The sequence below is a fragment of the Mesoplodon densirostris genome, chromosome 4, assembly GCF_025265405.1.
Source record: "Mesoplodon densirostris isolate mMesDen1 chromosome 4, mMesDen1 primary haplotype, whole genome shotgun sequence".
Taxonomy (NCBI): Eukaryota; Metazoa; Chordata; class Mammalia; order Artiodactyla; family Ziphiidae; genus Mesoplodon; species Mesoplodon densirostris.
The window spans coordinates 147,830,076-147,850,299 of NC_082664.1; positions in this window are offsets into that span (position 1 = coordinate 147,830,076).

Here is a 20,224-nt window from a genome sequence, read left to right on the forward strand (position 1 = left end):
ATACCTGTCTACTCTTAATTCACTCCAACTGAAAAAAGGAAAGTACATTTTGCAATGAACTGTAAAAAGCTTAGAATTACCAGCCAATGGGCTAATGCAGAAGACTCCTTTGATGCTAATTCAACCATTCCTTCAACAAACATGTATGGTGCATCTTCTAACAAATATTCACTGGGAATGTTCTGTACTCAAGACTGTTCTGGGCACTGTGGTTACCCACAGGAATCACACGTGATCCTTGCTTTCATGAAGCTCACAGTCCAATAGGGGAGATAAACCATAAAAGGCACTAAATACGAAGTAATATTTTGCCTTTTCTTCTTTTTTTTATATAACCAGTGGTGTTTCAGTTAGTACTTGCTGTATAATTGTAGTCATCTGTGAGATAACCACAATCGCGGTTTAGGGAATTCTGTCCACTATAAACAAATGTCTGGTCTTGCTTTGCAGGAACAGCAAGGAACGTCCAGGAAACCTAGAGGTTTCCAGGCCTCATGTGACTGGAACATAGTTCAGGCCCTAGAGAATCAAAGGCATCTCTAGGCCTCTCAGGAGTCTTTCTGGTATTCTGCCATCCCGGGAGATTCTGTAGTTCTTCAATCAATCAGCAGGGAGTGTGGAGGGAAGATGAATGAAGAATCACAGAATCTGGCTGATGCCTATCACCTGCCCCTTCTCTCTCTCTCTGTCTCTGTCTCTGTCTCTCTCTCTCTCTGGCTTATTTCTTTTGCCCCAGTCTCTTATTCACCATTATCAGGTGTGTGGGGAGAAGGTGGAGAGGGTGGGCAGGGGGGCAGAGAAGCTTGGTCTCCACAAGGAAGTCAGTAGAGAAAACAAGACCATGTACCTCAGGTGGCCACTTGGAGAGAGGACCATAAGCTGTTGGGATTTGGGTGCTTAAAAGTGTGGCAGAGAGGAACTTCCCTAGTGGTCCAGTGGGTAAGACTTCGAGTTCCCAATACAGGGGGCCTGGGTTCGATGCTTGGTTAGGGAACTAGATTCCGTATGCATGCGTGCCACAGCTGGGAGTCCGCATGCCACAACTAAGAAGTCTGTGTACCGCAACTATGACCGGCCGCAGCCAAAATAAATAAATAAATATTTAAAAAAAAAGAATGTGGCAGAGAGGAGGAAGTGGGGGAGGGGAGCGAAACTGTGAAAGGACCTCTTGGAGAATGAAAAGAGAAAGATTTTTGGCAGGTGCTATAACTGAAATTTTTATGAGAGGGAGTATATTCGTTATCTATTGTTGCATAACAAATTACCCCCAAACTTAGTAGTTTAAAACAACAAACATTTATTATCTACAGTTTCTGTGAGTCAGCTTAGCTGAGTGTCTCTAATTGAGGGTCTCTCATGAGGTTACAGTCTAGATGTCAGTTGGGGCTGCAGTTATCTGAAGGCCCTACTGGGGCTGGACCTGCTTCCAAGGTCACTCATATGGCTGTTTCCTCACGCAGGCCTGTCTTCATAACAGGGCAGCTGGTTTCCCCAGAGTGAGTGATCTACGAGAGATAGGAACCTAATCTTGGAAGGGGTACGCCACCCCTTCTGCCATATGCTCTTGGTCACACAGACCAACCCTGGTACAGTGTGGGAGAGGACTACACAAGGACATGAACACTAGGAAGCAAGGGTCATTGTGGCTGGCTCTCACAGGTCTAAAGCAGATTTTAGGACATTTTCCTTGTGACATAATGTCAAACTCCTGGGACACCTCTTTAAGGAAACTTATAGTAGAGATCTATATGTATGGGGAACTTGTTGTTGGGGGGAGTCACAATGCATACATTATGAGCCAAATGTACAAAAAATTAAAAAATATCTCTATAATTGAACTTAGATTTCTCAGGAGATTCTCTTTACTGGGCAGTTCTTCAGCTTACCAGTTAACAGTCTCTTCTGGGTTAAAAAAAAAAAGTCTACTTTTGGGTAAATCTTAGTCAATTTGAAATTCATATTCCCTCTGAGAGCTGTCTCCTCCAAAGGTCTTCCCTCCACTCACTCCCTTCCCAAGATGTTATTTAGGTGCAAGGAGAAAGGACCCTGGTTCTCCAGCTGATCTTCTCCACCAGCTCCTGCTCACTCCACTTGAGGTGCAGCTCACGCCTTACCAGATCTCTGCTCTGGCCTCTGTACTGGTCGCATCCCCTCCTTCCCCATTCAAGCCTGGTGGTCTTTTTTCTCTGGTGCCTTCTTCGTCTGCTACCCAGAAGCCTTGGATCACATGGTGACGCTTTGGGATGCTTCCTAGCTCTGGCTTCAGCTGCTTCCATCCCCCTCACTGGGAGCTCTTAGGGACTTCTGGAACCCTTCATGCTACATAGCATCAAAGAAGCCTTGGGTACTACCTCTAACCCTCTTTCTGCTCAGTTCAGCTGTGGCTGCCATTTCCACCCTGCTGTAACTGCCTCATGTTGACTCAGGGATGCTTTATGGGTCAGTTTCCTTTAATAGTTCAAAAAAAAAAAATAGGCTGTACTTTCCATTATTTCAGTTTCCCTTTCAACCTCTCTGGGGTTCTTATCATCACTGCCCATCCCCCTTCACTGATGATAAATTTCCTGGCCTACTTTTAATGGCTGCTTGGAAGTACATTTATAGGGAACAGCACTTGACCACTGTGGCTTAGCCAAATCAGGTGTTATTTTTCTCATGTATCAAGAAGTGTAGGACTTCCCTGGTGGTGCAGTGCTTAAGAATCCGCCTGCCAATGCAGGGGACACGGGTTCGTGCCCTGGTCCGGGAAGATCCCACATGCCGCGGAGCAACTAAGCCCGTGCACCACAACTACTGAGCCTGTGCTCTACAGCCCGCGAGCCACAACTACTGAGCCCATGTGCCACAACTACTGAAGCCTGCGCATCTAGAGCCCATGCTCTGCCTCAAAAGAAGCCACCGCAATGAGAAGCCTATGCACCGCAACAAAGAGTAGCCCCCGCTCGCCGCAACTAGAGAAAGCCCATGTACAGCAACGAAGACCCAACGCAGCCATAAAAAATAAAAAAATAAATAAATGTATTTTTTTTTTTAAAAAGTGTAGGGCTGGGCCTCCCTGGTGGCGCAAGTGGTTGAGAGTCCGCCTGCCGATGCAGGGGATACGGGTTCGTGCCCCGGTCTGGGAGGATCCCATATGCCGCGGAGCGGCTGGGCCCGTGAGCCATGGCCGCTGAGCCTGCGCATCCGGAGCCTGTGCTCCGCAACGGGAGAGGCCACAACAGTGAGAGGCCCGCATACCGCAAAAAAAAAAAAAAAAAAAAAGTGTAGGGCTGGACTTCTCTGGCAGTCCAGTGGTTAAGGCTCCGCGCTTCCAGTGCAGGGGATGCCAGTTCATCCCTGGTCAGGGAAGTTCCACATGCCCCGAGGTGCGGCCTAAATAAATAAATAAATAAACCAAAAACCAAAAAACAAGAAGAAGTGTAGCGCTGGTGCAGTGACTCTGAGATGATATCAAGGATCTAGGTGTCCTCTCTTCCTGCTCTGCCAACCTTAGTGTGTAGCTCTTGTCCTCATGGTCACTTCCAGTTGTCATGTTTGCATTCCAGAATAGAATACTATTCTGCCATTAAATTCTATTATCATTGAAATTATGTTGTAGAACATGGAAAAATGAAAATTTTTTTATGAGTCGCAAAACAGTTACTGAAATATAATCCCATTTGTATGTAGTGAGTATCTGTCATTTGTCTACCAGCACACTATCCTTCTACGGGCAATAGCACCTGACCTTTCTTTAGAAAACAGCACCCAGTGGTTCAGATGGGAACTGCCATCTGATTACGTGACCTTCCCCCTGTCACAGGGTCTGGATTAGAGGTGGCACTTGACCAACACTGAGGCAATCACAGAACTGGACCAACTTGCCCATGACAATTTGTCAGGGAGTATGTGAGTAACCCAAGCTGAGCCTGTCAGGGACCTTCCCCGGGGACTTTTTAAGATAGAACCAAAGGAAAAAGACCTTTTCCTTCTTGGAAGTGAAAATGGGAAGATGTGAAGCTGCAGGCTACTGGCAGCCTTGCTTCCCACAAGCCGAACTTCAGTCTGAGAGAATTAGGTGAACGCAGAGAGAGGGAAGCAAAGAGCAGAAGCCAGGAGGCAGCCCTGAGAAGATTTGAGTCTTTGGTCACTGAGGCCAGAAATAACCCTGACTTTTCTTAGGTTTGTTTTATGAGTCAATAAATATTCTTTTCTTGACTAAGCCAGTTTGAATGATACAGTTCAGGCACTCGAAATTTTAAAATTCCCCACGAATGCACCATTTCTATTAAAAAACATATCCAAGCATCTGTACGCACATACACACAGACACACACACGTGTATACAGATAAACATAGAAATACTTTTTGCTTATCTGTATTTTAAATATTCCTCAGTGAACACATTTTTTAATGCCATATTTTAGAATGACCCATTTAAACTTAGTGAAAAAGGTTCAGATAACTCACATAAAAGGGAATAAAGTTAGAAACAAAATGAGAAACTTAAATTATTAACTTTGTTAATAATAAAGAATAGGGCCTCCCTGGTGGCGCAGTGGTTGAGAGTCCGCCTGCCGATGCAGGGGACACGGGTTCGTGCCCCGATCCCGGAGGATCCCACATGCCGCGGAGCGGCTGGGCCCGCGAGCCATGGCCGCGGGGCCTGTGTGTCCGGAGCCTGTGCTCCGCAACGGGAGAGGCCACAGCAGTGAGAGGCCTGCGTACAGCAAAAAAAATAAAAAAATAAAAAATAATAATAATAATAATAAAGAATAGTAAAAAAATTTTAAGCCCTTTTAAGCCGAATCACTTCCAGGATAATTAACCAATTCAAATCCTTGGTAGAGATTCAAAACAAAGCATCTAATGCCTAGGTCTACGTGATAAAAAGGATCAGGCATGGATTATCATCAATTGGTGTAATAATGGGGTAGTTCTCTTAAGAACCCGCTCTTTTACTGAAGATAGACTTCAGCATGTCCTCATTTAGAGGGAAGCTTGAGATTTCTAGAGGGCCTCCCCACCACACCTCCTGCCAAGATCTGGGAACCAACTTCATTTCCTGTCTCTGGTAACCCTACATCCCATGTAAAAGACTTTTCTGTGTACTGTGAACCATCTGAGGAGGGCTTTGTGACCCTCAGAGGCTAATTTTTGCAAGACAGAAATTCTCTACTTAAAAATGTATGTTGAAATCACATATTCCATCATCATGGGGAGTTTCTTATTTCTTCTAACAAAACACTTTATTTTTATGAGTATATAAGTAATATGCATTCATTCATTTTTGAAAAACTAGAAATATAGATAATTAGAAAGAAGAGAGACATCCTATCACCCACTAAAAAACTACTGTTGATATTTTACTGCATGTCAGTGTGTGTGTGTGTGTGTGTGTGTGTGTGTGTGTGTGTGTGTGTGTGATAGAAAATTTTAGCTGGGCAGAAGCTAGAGCTCAGATATCTCAGGCGGGAAGAGGAGACTCCTCCCTTTCTTTCCCTACTCCATTTCTTATTAAGTGTGTGGGCATCTGGTATCTTTTCCTTTTTTATTTGAAGGAGGAGAGAGGAGTTTTTTGATGCAGAGGTGCCTGGGGAGGAGGAGAAGAGAGGAAGACAATTTAGGGAATTGCGAGGTGTCTGCTTTATTTCTTCTGCCACCCCATGACAGTAGACCGAGAAACAGAAAACCATGTTCCACAGAGGCTGACCTTGACCTTGGCCACTGGCAGTGCTCTTCAGGGCACAGGAGAAGCCATGCAATCCAGACCTGGAGTAAGGATGGTCCTCTCCTAACCCGTGGGCGATGGTAATGCTGCCTGGTGGAGCAGCTCTCTGATTCAGGGCTGTCGCAGACAGGCCAGGGGTGAGGAGGACGTGGGATGCGCAAAACAAGTGAAATAGTGCCACTTCTGGGGATTCTGAGAAAAAAAAGGAAGAATTTTCCGGGTGAGGGTGGGGAAGGACACTGAGGTCTTGCAGTCAAGGAGATGGGATTTAGAGCAATGTTTTCAAACTTGAACAGGCATATGAATCACCTGGGGAGCGAGTTTTTTTTTTTTTTTCATTTTTAAACACCTTTTATTATTTTGGTCATTTTTCCTTCAATGACATTAACAACAGCACTCTATTTATGGGGGAACTTCTACTTTACATTCCCTTACATGGAGGATACAAAATAAATCCCAAAGGTTTCTAAGTCGTACTACTTGGGGAACAATAAATATCAGATGGCATTTCTTTCTAATATAATGATTTAAGCAGCATTTTCTTTTCCTATCCTGTGGGAACAAAAGGAAGCAATATATGATTTTTTTTAAAGGTTGCAGGCAATGTACTACATTTGGCGTCATTTTAAACACTTTTTGGAGATAAAATTTATGTAACATAATATTCAAAAAATTTAAGTGTACAACTCAGTGGTTTTTAGTATATTCACAATGTTGAGCAACTATCACCACCACCTAATTCCAAAATATTTCCATCACCCCAAAAAGAAACCCCTTACCGATCAGCAGGGACTTCCAGTGCCTCCTTTCTCTCATTCCCTAAGCAAACACTAATCTACTTTCTGTCTTATGGATTTCCCTATCCTGGACATTTCATATGAATGGAATCATACGATCTGTGGCCTTTTGTGTCTGGCTTCCTTCACTTAGCATAACATTTTCAAGGCTTATCCACATCACAGCATGTATCAGTACTTCACTCCTTTCTATGGCTGAATAATATTCCATGGTATGGATATACCATATTTTGTTTATTTGTGGGAGCTTGCATTTTATTTTATTTATTTTAATTGATTAATTTGTTTATTTTGGCTGCACTGGGTCTTTGCTGCAGCATGCGGGTTTCTCTAGTTGCAGTGTCTGGACTTTGCTAGTTGCGGTGCGCCAGCTTAGTTGCGGTATGTGGGATCTTAGTTACCCGGTCAGGGATCAAACCTGGGCTCCCAGCAGTGGAAGCGTGGAGTCCTAAGCACTGGACCACCAGGGAAGTCCCCGTGAGCTTGCATTATTTTAAATACATATTTGGATTCAGCAGGTCCAGATTGGGGCCTGAGATTCTGCATTTCTAGCAATCTCCTGGGTGTTGTCCAATACTGCTGGTTCAAGGACCGCATGTTGAGTAGTGAGGATTTAGTCTCTAAAGACTACACTTTAGAGCATCACAATTTGGGATATTAATATAAACACACAGCTGAAACATAATGGTTAAACACACTCATACACACTTAAAAAAAAAAAAGAGTGGGGCTTCCCTGGTGGCGTGGTGGTTGAGAGTCCACCTGCCGATGCAGGGGACACGGGAATCATGATGTCACACTTCTTTTGTCAAGGCTAATGAAGTATTTATTAATCTTTAGCATGGAATTCTGTCTTCATTAAAGCCATTACTCACCATGAACACATGAAAGAACTTTTGTTTCACAGCTCGGACTTGACCTAAGCAAACATTTTCAGGCACGGATACCTATAAACAATGAATGGTCATATTAACCACAAGGACAGTTTATTATTGACAATGGAAATTCGAGATCCCTGATTCATGAATTTGCTAATTGCTCTTCCCTGTTAAGGGTCTTTCCCATAGAAGGTGGGAATGCCTCTTTTGTGAGAACATTTCTGGGCCCAGGGTATCAAGAGACGCATTGATACACATCAGCCTAAAGAAATTAATGTATTTCATCTAACCTGCCACTTATGTACTACCAAGAAAGGGAACAAAACTGCTAGTTACACTCTGACATGCTGTCAATTGTAAAATGCATCCTGATTTCAATGATGCTAAAAGTTTATAAATGTACATCCCAGGGTCAGTGAAATATGGCAACGTTCCCATCTGTACCAGACTCAGTTTATGTGCCGTTACAAGTCCTGCACTTGCCTTGCTTTCTGGCCAGAACACTAGCAATGAATGACTTGCTCTGTGGCGGCTGCTCCATGTTCCTCATGTGACATGAGGGCATGAAACAACAATGCCAGGCCCCATACCATCATCTATGCTTCTATCCTCTTCCATGTGGGTTCCCTATTGCTGCTGATGTAAGAGACCCAGTGGACCACCTCAAAATCCATGGATGCACACTGACTCACCTGCAGAGTGGCACTGGCCACAGAGCCTGACCCTGCTGTCTTGGGTTCTAGCTTTCTCTGTGGCTGCCCGAGTAGTGCTGCTCCACTCATAAGAGAGGGGCAAACTTTGACCAGTGGGAGACGGCAGCCTATCGATCAATTTATCCCTCCTCCTTCCCCTCCTCCACAGGGTGCCCCCCACAGAATGCTCAGAGTTGCAGAAGCTTTATCTGGCTTCTCAAAGATGCCCTGTGGGGCTTCCCTGGTGGCGTAGTGGTTGAGAGTCCGCCTGCCGATGCAGGGGACGCGGGTTCATGTCCTGGTCCGGGAAGATCCCACATGCCGCGGAGCGGCTGGGCCTGTGAGCCATGGCCGCTGAGCCTGCGCGCCCGGAGCCTGTGCTCCGCAACGGGAGAGGCCACAACAGTGAGAGGCCCGTATACCGCAAAAGAAAAAGAAAAAAAAAAAAATAATAGCTCCGTTGACCCAGTATTTCTACATCTAGGAATTTATCCTACAGACACACTTATGAATGTGCACAAAGATGTGTATACAAGATAATATTATATTGTTTGCCATAATGTTTAAATTAACCAAAGACTAGAAACAACCCCAATGTCAATCAGTAGGAGACTGGCTAAAGGAATTATAAATCCCCATACCAGGGAATACTATGTAATCGTTAAAAATAACGAGGTAGATCTAAATGTTCTGGTGTGGAATGCCTTCCAAGATAGAGTATTACATGAAAAAAAAATGTTATCAGCAGAACAGAATGTGTAGTCTACTAACATTTATATTTTAAAAAGGATCAGTTGGGACTTCCCTGGCGGCCCAGTGGTTAAGACTCCATGCTCCCAATGCAGGGGGCCCAGGTTCAATCCCTGGTTAGGGAACTAGATCCCACATGCATGCCACAACTAAGAGTGTGCATGCCACAACTAAGACCCGGTGCAACCAAATAAATAAATTAAATAAATATATATATATATATTTTTTTTTCGGTATGCGGGCCTCTCACTGTTGTGGCCTCCCCCATTGCGGAGCACAGGCTCCGGACGCGCAGGCTCCGGACGCACAGGCTCAGCGGCCATGGCTCACGGGCCCAGCCGCTCCGCGGCATATGGGATCCTCCCAGACCGGGGCGCGAACCCGTATCCCCTGCATCGGCAGGCGGACTCTCAACCACTGCGCCACCAGGGAGGCCCTAAATATTTTTTTAAATAAAAAAAAGATCAGTATACATATTCCTATAATTCACAGACTATCTCTGGAAGGATACACAAGAAACTGTTAAGAGTGGTTACTTCTGGGGAGGAGACCTGTGTCCTGAGGGATAGAGGTGGGAGTGAGACTTACTTTTCTCCATTTATTGTATTTCTACTTTTTAATCATGTGTATGATTACCTAATTGCCTACTTTATTGAGTTCTCACTAAGTGCTTATCTCACTCTATGAGGTGGGAAATATTATTATTCTCATTTTACAAGGAAGAAACTGAGGTGTAAGAGATAAAATGACTTGCCCAGTGTCACACAGCTATAGCAGCTGAGCCAGGATTCAAAACCAAATCTAACTCCAAGACCTAGGGGGCACAACTCATCCTGATTTGCTTAGAATTTTCCCAGTTTGAGGAGTGAATATTCCCCATCCTGGAAAACTCTTAAAAACTATCCTGGTTTTAAAACTGAAAGCCCAAATTTTGGGGAAACCGGGAGAGATGGTCCCCTTACCAGAATCCCAGATCTTGGCTACTTCGCTCTGCTATCTCCCTGATGAACTAACATGTTCTATCAGATCCAGCGTTTACAGGGCCTGTAAACATGTAACTTGTAGCTGCACCTGTGGAGGCTTTTTGAGGCCCCTCCCCAGGTCACACCCTCCATCTCTGAGACACGCCCTCCCTGCTGCAGTGGGGCCCGCCTGGGAGCCAGTTATGCGCCAGAGGATCGCACTTTTCCCTTGACAGGTGGTTGAACGGGGAGAGGATATTTGGTCCAGCTCAAGAACTCACTGGCCACAGTCGAATTCTCTCTCCCAGAAATACGACTTACCAGACTCCTACTCGAGGGTGCAAGAGGCCACAAAAACCCCAGGCATGAGCTGAAGAAGCAGGCTTACCAAGCAGAAGAATGAATCAAGTGTCAGAAAGTAGCAGATTCAGGAGGCCAAGGAGGCTGGCTCTGGGGCCAGGCCACATGGCTTTTAGCATTTACTTCTAGTCCCCCTGTGGGCCTGGTTTCATTGCTGCCGCCGGATGCCACCAGATTGCTCCTTCCTACCAAATCCTCCTTTGGTCTAGAGCTGTTGTTTTGTTTGTTTGTTCTTGGTCACCCGGCATGTGGGATCTTAATTCCCCGACCAGAGTTGGAACCGCACCCCATTGCATTGGAAGCGCAGAGTCTTAACCACTGGACCGCAGGGAAGTCCGGGTCCAGAACTATTTTGAGTGGGTTTATATTGCTTGAAAACAAACATTCTCTAAATAAGTAAAACAATGGTAACTTAAAAAGCAAGTTAGAGGCACTTCCCTGGTGGTCCAGTGGTTAAGACTCTGGGCTTCCAGTGTGGGGGGGTGCAGGTCCCATCCCTGGTTGGGGAACTACATGCCACATGCCGTGTGGTGCATCCAGAAACTGAAAAAAAAAAAAAAAGAAGGAAGTTAGAAATACAGATACAATCTTTGCTGTCTAAGGCAGAGGGCACTAATACTGCCCAACTTCAGGGGCCACAGGAATAATACTCAGCCCTTTAATTCATAGGGCTTTTTTCCCTTTTAAAGTAGATAATATATAACTACACTTTCATGGCCAAGGTCTCAAACAATACAGAACAGATGAAGACCCACCCCCTGCCTTCAACAACGCTATTCTTTTCCTCTACCCTGAGGTAACCACTGTGAATGGTCTGGTGGATGTGTATCTTTTCAGATTTTTTTTCTGTTTATATCTGTACTTTTCTCATACATACTACCCCACACTGGGGAATACAATCTGGCAGCTTGTAGGCCAAATGTAGCCTATAATGGGTTTTGTTTGACTCACATAGAATTTTTTTAAATTTGAAATAAGTTGTCAACATTTTAAATTGGGATATTTCATGAAAATCCTTTTTTTTTAAAAGATTTATTTCTATTTATTTGTTTAGGCTGGGCCGAGTCTTGCTTGTGGCATGCAGCCTTCTTAGTTGCGGCATGTGAACTCTTGGTTGTGGCATGCATGCGGGATCTAGTTCCCTGACCAGGGATTGAACCCAGGCCCCCTGCATTGGGAGCAAGGAGTCCTACTCACTGGACCACCAGGGAAGTCCCATGAACATCTTGAAAACCTGGAAGGCATCACACTTCTTCTGCCTGGAAACAATTGATTATCAGTGAGCAGTGGGCTGCCCCCTGCAGGTGGGATGAGCTCTCCTCTTCCCCAGTCCCCACTCTTCCCAGATGTCTTCCCCTCGCCCACCTCATCATTTTATGTTACCTGCATGGCCCTTATAAGCATTTGCTTTTTCCACCTTTATACATATTGTTCTGAAACTCTCTTTTTTCACTTAAAAACATACCATGGGCATCCTGTTATGCAAATACATACTTATCTATCTTATGCTTTTTTCAAAAAAAATTTTTTTTGGCTGAGCCAGTGCAGCATGCAGGATCTTAGTTTCCCCACCAAGGATGGAACCTGCACCCCCTGCAGTGGAAGCATGGAGTCCTAACCACTGGACTGCCAGGGAAGTCCCTATCTTATTCTTTTTAATAGGTACAGCCCATCCTCATTATCTACGGATTCCGTATTTGTAAATTTGCCAACTCTTGAAAATTTATTTGTGACTCCAAAATCAATACTCATAGCACTTATGGGGTCATTTGCAGACACGTGCAGAGCTGCAAAAAATTTGAGTCGTTTGACGAGCATATTCCCAGCTAAGGTTGAACAAGGCCATGCTCTGCCTTCCAGCTTCAGCTCTCGTACTGCAAACGAGTGTCCTTTGTGTGGTCTATTTAATGCCAGGTTTGTGTGTGTGTGTGTGTGTGTGTGCTTTTTGTTGTTGATTTCACTTTTTAAATGTCCCCCAAGCGTAGTGCTGTAATGCTATGTAGTGTTCCTAGGATCAAGAAGGCTGGGATGTGCCTTAGGGAGAAAATATGTGGGTTAGATAAGCTCCCTTCAGGCATGAGTCAGAGTGTCCTTGGCTGTGAGGTCTATGTTAATGAATCAACAATACCTTACACCTAGAAAAAGGAAGAGGAATTTGGCCAATCTGTACATGAGTCTGCTCCAAGTGCTAAAGTAGCATTTATAGTGTGTGATGAAGCTATGGAAAAGATAGACAAGTAGTTAAATTTATAAATTCATGAGATGACAAGCAATACAATAACATAATTGACAGCATTGTTGTGAAGCTTGAAAGACAAAGAAATTTATAGTCACGTTGAATCAGGAAAGTGTTAAATCCTTTCAGCAAATGATGGCTGGTTGAAACATTTCAAAGGCAATAGGGCATGAAAAATGTTAAATTCACAGGCAAGGCTAGTTCTGCAGATCAGGAGGCTATGGAAGAATTTTTTAAAAACCTGCTAAATGTTATAGAGCAAAAATGTTATGTGGAAGAGCAGGTTTACAATGCTGATGAAAATGGCTTGTTTTACAAGGACGTTGGCAAATGAGCCCGTATAACTCAAATAGCCTCCAAAGCTCTGCCTCTAAATCATTGAAAGACTATGCAATCAATTATTTGTAAGAAATATATATTTAATAAGGTGTCTTTAAATAGAAACACACATAAAACAAGGTTATATGTTGATTGGTTGATGAAAATGTTGTGACTAGAGGCTCCAAGGAACCTAACCCTGTATTTCTGCTAGGAGAGATTGTTCTATATTTGCTAATTCAGTGTTTGCAGTGGCTTTATAGAACATAATGACTGTTGTTAAGAAACAAAATTTGACTGAGTAAATCTTTTTTTTTTTTAATTTATTAAATTTATTTATTTTTGGCTGCGTTGGGTCTTCCTTGCTGCGCTTTCTCTAGTTGCGGCGAGCGGGGGCTACTCTTCGTTGTGGTGCGCGGGCTTCTCCTTGCGTTGGCTTCTCTTGTTGTGGAGCACGGGCTCTAGGCACGTGGGCTTCAGCTCTGTAGTTGTGGCTCGTGGGCTCTAGATTGCAGGCTTTGTAGTTGTGGCGCATGGGCTTCCTTGCTCCACGGCGTGTGGGAACTTTCCAGACCAGGGCTTGAACCCTTGTCCCCTGCATTGGCAGGCAGATTCTTAACCACTGCACCACCAAGGAAGCCCTGACTGAGTAAATTTAAAAATCAAATTGGCTTTATTCAATGATGGATGAATCAAGCAGCATCCCATCTAGCAAACAGAAAGGAGCTCCAAAGAGCTGCTGAAAAAGAAAAGTTGTTATAGACAAAAGGGGGTAGTGACAAGGAAAAAAGTGGATGACCTTATCTTTCTGGGGGATGGAAGGGGTCTACCAGGAGATTACCACACTACTGTTGACCAGGAAATTCCAAGAATTAATTAAATTCTTAAGACTGACCGGTTAAGATGAAATTTCCATGGGAGATTGAAATTGCAGTTAGGTTTGGTACTAAGTTTTCGCTTGGTGACTTGGGCTTAGCACAAATAACTCCATTTTGGGTCTCTTTTTTAATACTGTAAATAGTGAGAATCGACTGTACTTAGAATTAAACAATATGCCTCTATCATAATCAAAGTAATCACTCCACTATTGAACAATATTTAGGTAGATTCCAGTTTTTTTTATATTACATCCTGTTTGTACATGTCTCTATATGCATGAATATTTTCCTATGATACCGAGAAGTCCAAAGCTGATTTGAAGGGTTCTGCCCATTTAAAATATTGATAGATACTGCTAAATCATATTCCAAAGGCTTGCTCAATTTATACTTCTACCAACTGTCTATGAAAGTGCTTTTTGGGAGTTCCTTGGTTGCCCAGTGGTTAGGGCTTGGTGCTTTCATTGCTGTGTCCCGGGGTTCAATCCCTGGTCGGGAACTAAGATCCCGCAAGCCATGTGGTGTGGCCAAAAAAAAAAAGTGCTTGTTTTTCTGGATCTTCATCAGACTGGGTATTACCAACATTTTTTTGGCCAATATTATTTTCATATAATGATATTTCATTTTAATGTGTATATTTGGATTATTGGTGAATTTGCATATCTTTTCATATGCTTAGTGACAAATTCATAAGGTTTTGCTTGAAAAATGTAATAGCTGGATTCTCATATAATATCCTGACATTACAGACATTATAATAAACCTACATATTTATTGAACCATACACCTCACCTTACCCAGGGCTGACATGATCTTGCATTGGTCTTAAGGAAACTCCAAGTTTGGCGCGAGCAGTGGCTTACTGATGTCATCAAAGACCTAGGTTCTTTCTATTTTTCTGCTCTGCCATCTCAGGCTGGCTTCCCCTTTTGCCACAACATGGCTGCAACAGTTTCAGACATCACATCAGCTATAGAAAAGTCCATAGACAGAATGGGACCATCTCTCCAGAGTATGGAAACTGTTCCCAGGAGCCCCCATGCCGATTACCTTTCTCATCTCACAGGTCAGAATTGGGTCACTGTTCACCCCTTAAACCAGTCACTAGAAAGGGAAATAGGACCACCACGATTAGCTTAGAGTCTTCAAATAGGCCAGGCCCTTGCACTTACAGTCTTTTGCCTGGAATGCTCTTCCTTTAGATATCAGCAAGGCATGGTCCCTTTCCTCCTTCCAGTCTCTTCCTACTTCTCACCTTATCAGCAAGGCCTTTTTTGACCATCTTGTTCACAATTACACCCTCCATTTCTCTTCTCTGTTTTAGTTTATTCTAACATACCATGTGCTTTACTTATTTTTTTAAATTTATTGTCCATCTCTTTCAACCAGAATGTAAGCTCGATGAGGGTAAGGATTTTGCTATTTTATTCATTGCTGAATCATTGGCACATCCTGGCACATATAAATAATACTCAATAAATATTTGTTTTGCAAATAGGTTCATCTGTACCATTTTTCTATATGCGTTAAAATGAAATATTTATTTTTCTCTTTCTGACTTACTTCACTCTGTATGACAGTCTCTAGATCCAACCACGTCTCTACAAATGACCCAATTTTGTTCCTTTTTATGGCTGAGTAATATTCCACTGTATATATGTACCACATCTTCTTTATCCATTCACCTGTCAATGGGCATTTAGGTTGCTTTCATGACCTGGTTATTGTAAGTAGGGCTGCTATGACTATTAGGGTGCATGTGTCTTTTTGAATTATGGTTTTCTCAGGGTATATACCCAGTAGTGGGATTGCTGGGTCCACAGACATAGAAAACAAATGTATGGACACCAAGGGGAGAAAGGGGGAGTGGGATGAATTGGGAGACTGGGATTGATATATATACACTAATATGTATAAAATAGATAACTAATGAGAACCTGCTGTATAGCACAAGGAACTCTGCTTAATGCTCTGTGGTGACCTAAATGGGAAGGAAATCCAAAAAAGAGGGGATATATGTATACATAGAGCTGATTCACTTCGCTGTACAGCAGAAACTAACACAACATTGTAAAGCAACTATACCCAATTTTAAAAAAAAGGAAAAAAGCCTAGAAAAAGATAAATAAAAAATATTTGTTGAATGAGAGTAATCCATCTGAATGAATTCCTCCTGAATCCATCTCTCAATGAATGCTAAACTCAGGTGAGGGAAAGAGGGGAGTCGTTTACTGACCTCCCCCAGACTCCAGCAATAGTTACATATCAGCAGGACGGCTACACGGCCTCTCCATCGTCACCCACCAATCTTTGCCCCCCCCCAGCACTGCCATCTAGATTTGGGGTTGCAGCTGCTCCATGGATTGTGGCACAAGTCAGCTGAAGCACAGCTCCTGATGCTGGTTGTGCTGCCCCAACATTCCCCTCAAATTCACCTCAGGTGGCCTCGTCCTGCAGTGGCTTGAAGCAGAATTTTGGTTCCCAGCCAGAGATTGAAGTCAGGCCACGGCAGTGAGAGTGCTAAATCCTAGCCGCTAGACCACCAGGGACCAGTGGCCAGTGACAAAGCCCTGGCCCATCAGCTGTGTAGAAATGAATTTCCACATAGAGACAGAAAGTAGTGAAACAAGTAAAGTGTTTATCAGAAGGAAAAAGAGTATGTGTGGATAGACACATGGGTGGGCTCAGAGAGAGAGGCGTGCCCTCATGGTAGTTTGAATCACTTATAGGGGGCATTTCTTCCAGGTTTCCTTTGGCCAATCATCTTGCTTTGCCTGATTCTGAGTCCATATTTGATTTATCTCAGGGTCCTCCCATGTGTGCATGCATCTCTTAGCCAAGATGGATTCTAGCGAAGAGGCCTATGTGTAGGTTGACATCACTTACTATGGGGTGGTGCCACCTCCCTTTTGACCTCCAAGGAACCTTTCTGTGCATGTGTAGTTGGGAAGGTCTCCTTGACCTCGAGAATGAAAAATATGTGTTCTTTTATCTCTTATCTGGGCAGGGGTCATCTCCTCTCTCGCTCCTCTTTTTTTTGAGTATCTGTCCACAGGGGAGAAACTCCAGCTGCTCAGCATGGGGACCATCTATCTCCTGCCTCAAAATGACCACACCACGCATGGGTGCCACACCTTAGCTGAGAACCTCTGCTCCTGGCCTCTCTGCGGCCTTCGCTGATGGCTTTGGGACCTGGCCAGCCGGCTCCTCTCATCCCAGTGTCTTGCCCTCATCCTCAGTGACCTCAGATGCATGTTGATTACATTTCCACCACCTGTGCTCATGGTCCCTTGGCCTCCACTGCTCCAGCGACTTCTACCTCCATCTACTCAACCTCCAAAGGCCTGGCCACATCGCAACCTGCTTCCACTTCAGGACCTCACCTCCCTTCTCCTTATTCCATCTCTCCCTCACCCTTATGATAACTGGGACCTCTTTTGCTTCCTTGCTTATTGTTCCCTTGCTGCGTCTTACTCAGTCTAGACTCTGTGGTCGGCTTTTTAATCATGTTCTTGCTAGTGCCCTGGAATTCCTGTTTTTCAACGTTCTAATTCACCCACATGCAGGGGGTTTCCGGTCTTTACTTGTGCAGCTCTCAGTCTGGCAGAAGTGGCCTCCACACTGCCTAGCCAGAGGGGCTTATCTTCCCACCCCGGTTCCATGTCACTCTTTTTCCTCCTGTTGTGCTGGGTTCTGCCATCTGACTTGCCTGTGGAGTGGGACAGAGATGGGGAAGACAAGGGAGGGACATATACATCTGGGCCTAGTGCCCTGGGCTGTCCGCCTGGGGGGTGTGGGGGGAGAATCTTCTCTCTCCTTCCTCCTTGAGGCCCATCTGATTCCCTTACATAAAAACTCTCGCATCATTAGGGAAATCGCTTAATTTCACAAATGTTTTGAGTCAACTGGGAGCTCATTACTAGATATGAATGAAAATAGTGCTTGCCCTCCAGGAACTCCCCAATGGCTCACTGGAGTTTTAAGCCCTTGAGAAGAGGCTGGGGTGAGAAACAAAACAAAAACAAAAAAACAGAAAGACTACAGTGTATGGACTTCACCTTGTTTTACTGGAAATTTGGAAATGTACATGAATACATTTCTTTATGTTTTCTAAGCACAAGAAGGAATTTTAGCTTTTGGTGATTATTCATAGTTATGAACTGTTAAGTCTTGTCCTAGCCTTTTTATTTTATTTTATTTTATTTATTTACTTTTTGGCTGCGCGGCATGTGGGATCCTAGTTCCCTGACCAGGGATGGAACCCACACCCCCTCCAGTGGAAGTGTGAAGTCTTAACCACTGGACCACCAAGGAAGTACCTGTCCTAGCATTTTTAAAACTCAGTTTGACCTTGAAAATAAACTGTCTCCAGAATGAATCCAGGCCATAACCTATTAACCCATGCCTTGAATATGGGTGATGTTTAAAGATAATTTTTTAAAGAGGATGGGCTTCCCTGGTGGCGCAGTGGTTGAGAGTCCGCCTGCCGATTCAGAGGACACGGGTTTGTGCCCCGGTCCGGGAAGATCCCACATGCCGCGGAGCGGTTGGGCCCGTGAGCCATGGCCGCTGAGCCTGCACGTCCGGAGCCTGTGCTCCACAACGGGAGAGGCCACAACAGTGAGAGGCCCACGTACAGCAAAAAAAAAAAAAAAAAAAAAAGAGGATATAACCATGACTCTCATGCAGATATAAAATGAACACGTCAAGGATTTTAATTTAACTCATTAATTAATCAGGGAACCAGTAAGATGTTATAACTGGTTCACAGGAGAATTCAAAGAACTACACACACACAGAAACATGTAAGCAGAAAAGGAATGCTAAAATGAATTTATAAATAGATGCAAATGTATATCTATCCACAGGGCAACAACCAATTGTCTTCTACCAGACACAACTAATTTGCATTTCTATGGACAAGAATAATTTATACTAACAGAGGTTTTCTACAACTTGCAGAGTTGCAAAATAGATCAAAGACAAAAAAGCAGAGATAAGATGGGTACCCTAGATGAGGCAGCCAGTAACTCTAATTTATTTTTTATTTTTTTGGTTCATTTCAGTCTTTCACTTTTTCCTAACAGTGACCACTGGAGGAGAAGACCAAGAAATCTGAATAAATAAAACTCAAAGACGGGGCTTCCCTGGTGGCGCAGTGGTTGAGAGTCCGCCTGCCGAAGCAGAGGATACGGGTTCGTGCCCTGGTCTGGTAAGATCCCACATGCCGCGGAGCGGCTAGGCCTGTGAGCCATGGCTGCTGAGCCTGCGCGTCTGGAGCCTGTGCTCCGCAACGGGAGAGGCCGCAGCAGTGAGAGGCCCGCGTACCGCAAAAAAAAAAAAAAAAAATCAAAGACGTGTACATCAAGGCATATATACTTGTTGAAACTCTTTGTCAAGTAGCATCTTTATTTTTTTAATTAGATATCGGATCTGTGCCTTTCATTGTATATAAATTTTATCTCAGTTGAAAATATTTTTTTAATCTTAAAAAATTACAAATTGCGAAAACTTGTGTACATTAAAAATATTGTTAATAAAATTAAAAATTAAGCAATACACTGAGACTGGTGGGGCCTGAAACGGCTGGAACTAAGAATGAAGCCTTGGGAGCTGGTAAAAAAAACTCCTGAGGGAGTGGAATCCCGTAACAGGCCTGTCTGGAGGACTGGCCTGCAGGGTCACCTTGGTGGGAACCTGCACGGGCATCGGAGAGCGACACCTTGTGGTGGTGAGGAGCAAGTGCAGAAACAGCCACCGTCCAGAGCTTGGGACGTCTGGGCTTTTCTCCCACTAGTGTTAGCTTCCACAGGACTCCTTTGTGGGTTACATAAACCCCAAGGCCCTGGGCAGTCCAAGAGAAGGGGAAACTCCAAGAAGGGGGTAATGGGCTAATTCAGTAGTTAAAGGCTAGAGCTAGTTTTAGTTTCATTCACTTTGGAAAATGTTTAAAGACATCCCGATTGGCCACATTCATATGCATAGAAAAAAGAATGAAAGGAAATCCACTACAATGGTAACAGGTTATATTTGGGTGGAGATTATATATCATTTTTATTATCTTTTTAAAGGTTTCTGTATCTTCCAAAATTTCAACAATAATTATATATGTTTTGACAGAAATATTTATTTTTCTCATAGAGGGTGAACAATGGTATGCTACTGTAATTTTTTAATTTTAAAAAAATTTATTTATTTATTTATTTGGCTGCACTGAGCCTTAGTTGCGGCATGCTAGGGATCTTTTTTTTTTTTTCAGTACGCGGGCCTCTCACTGTTGTGCCCTCTCCTGCTGCGCAGCACAGGCTCCGGACGCGCAGGCCCAGCGGCCGTGGCTCACGGGCCCAGCCGCTCCGCGGCATGTGGGATCTTCCCGGACCGGGGCACGAACCTGTGTCCCCTGCATCGGCAGGCAGACTCTCAACCACTGCGCCACCAGAGAAGCCCCATGCTAGGGATCTTTTAGTTGTGGCATGTGGGATCTAATTCCCCGACCAGGGATCAAACCCAGGCCCCCTGCATTGAGAGCGCGGGGCCTTAACCACTGGACCACCAAGGAAGTCCCTAAATTTTTAATTTTTTCTTTTTGAAGACTTAATTTTCTAGAACAGTTTTAAGTTCACAGCAAAATTAAAAGGAAGGT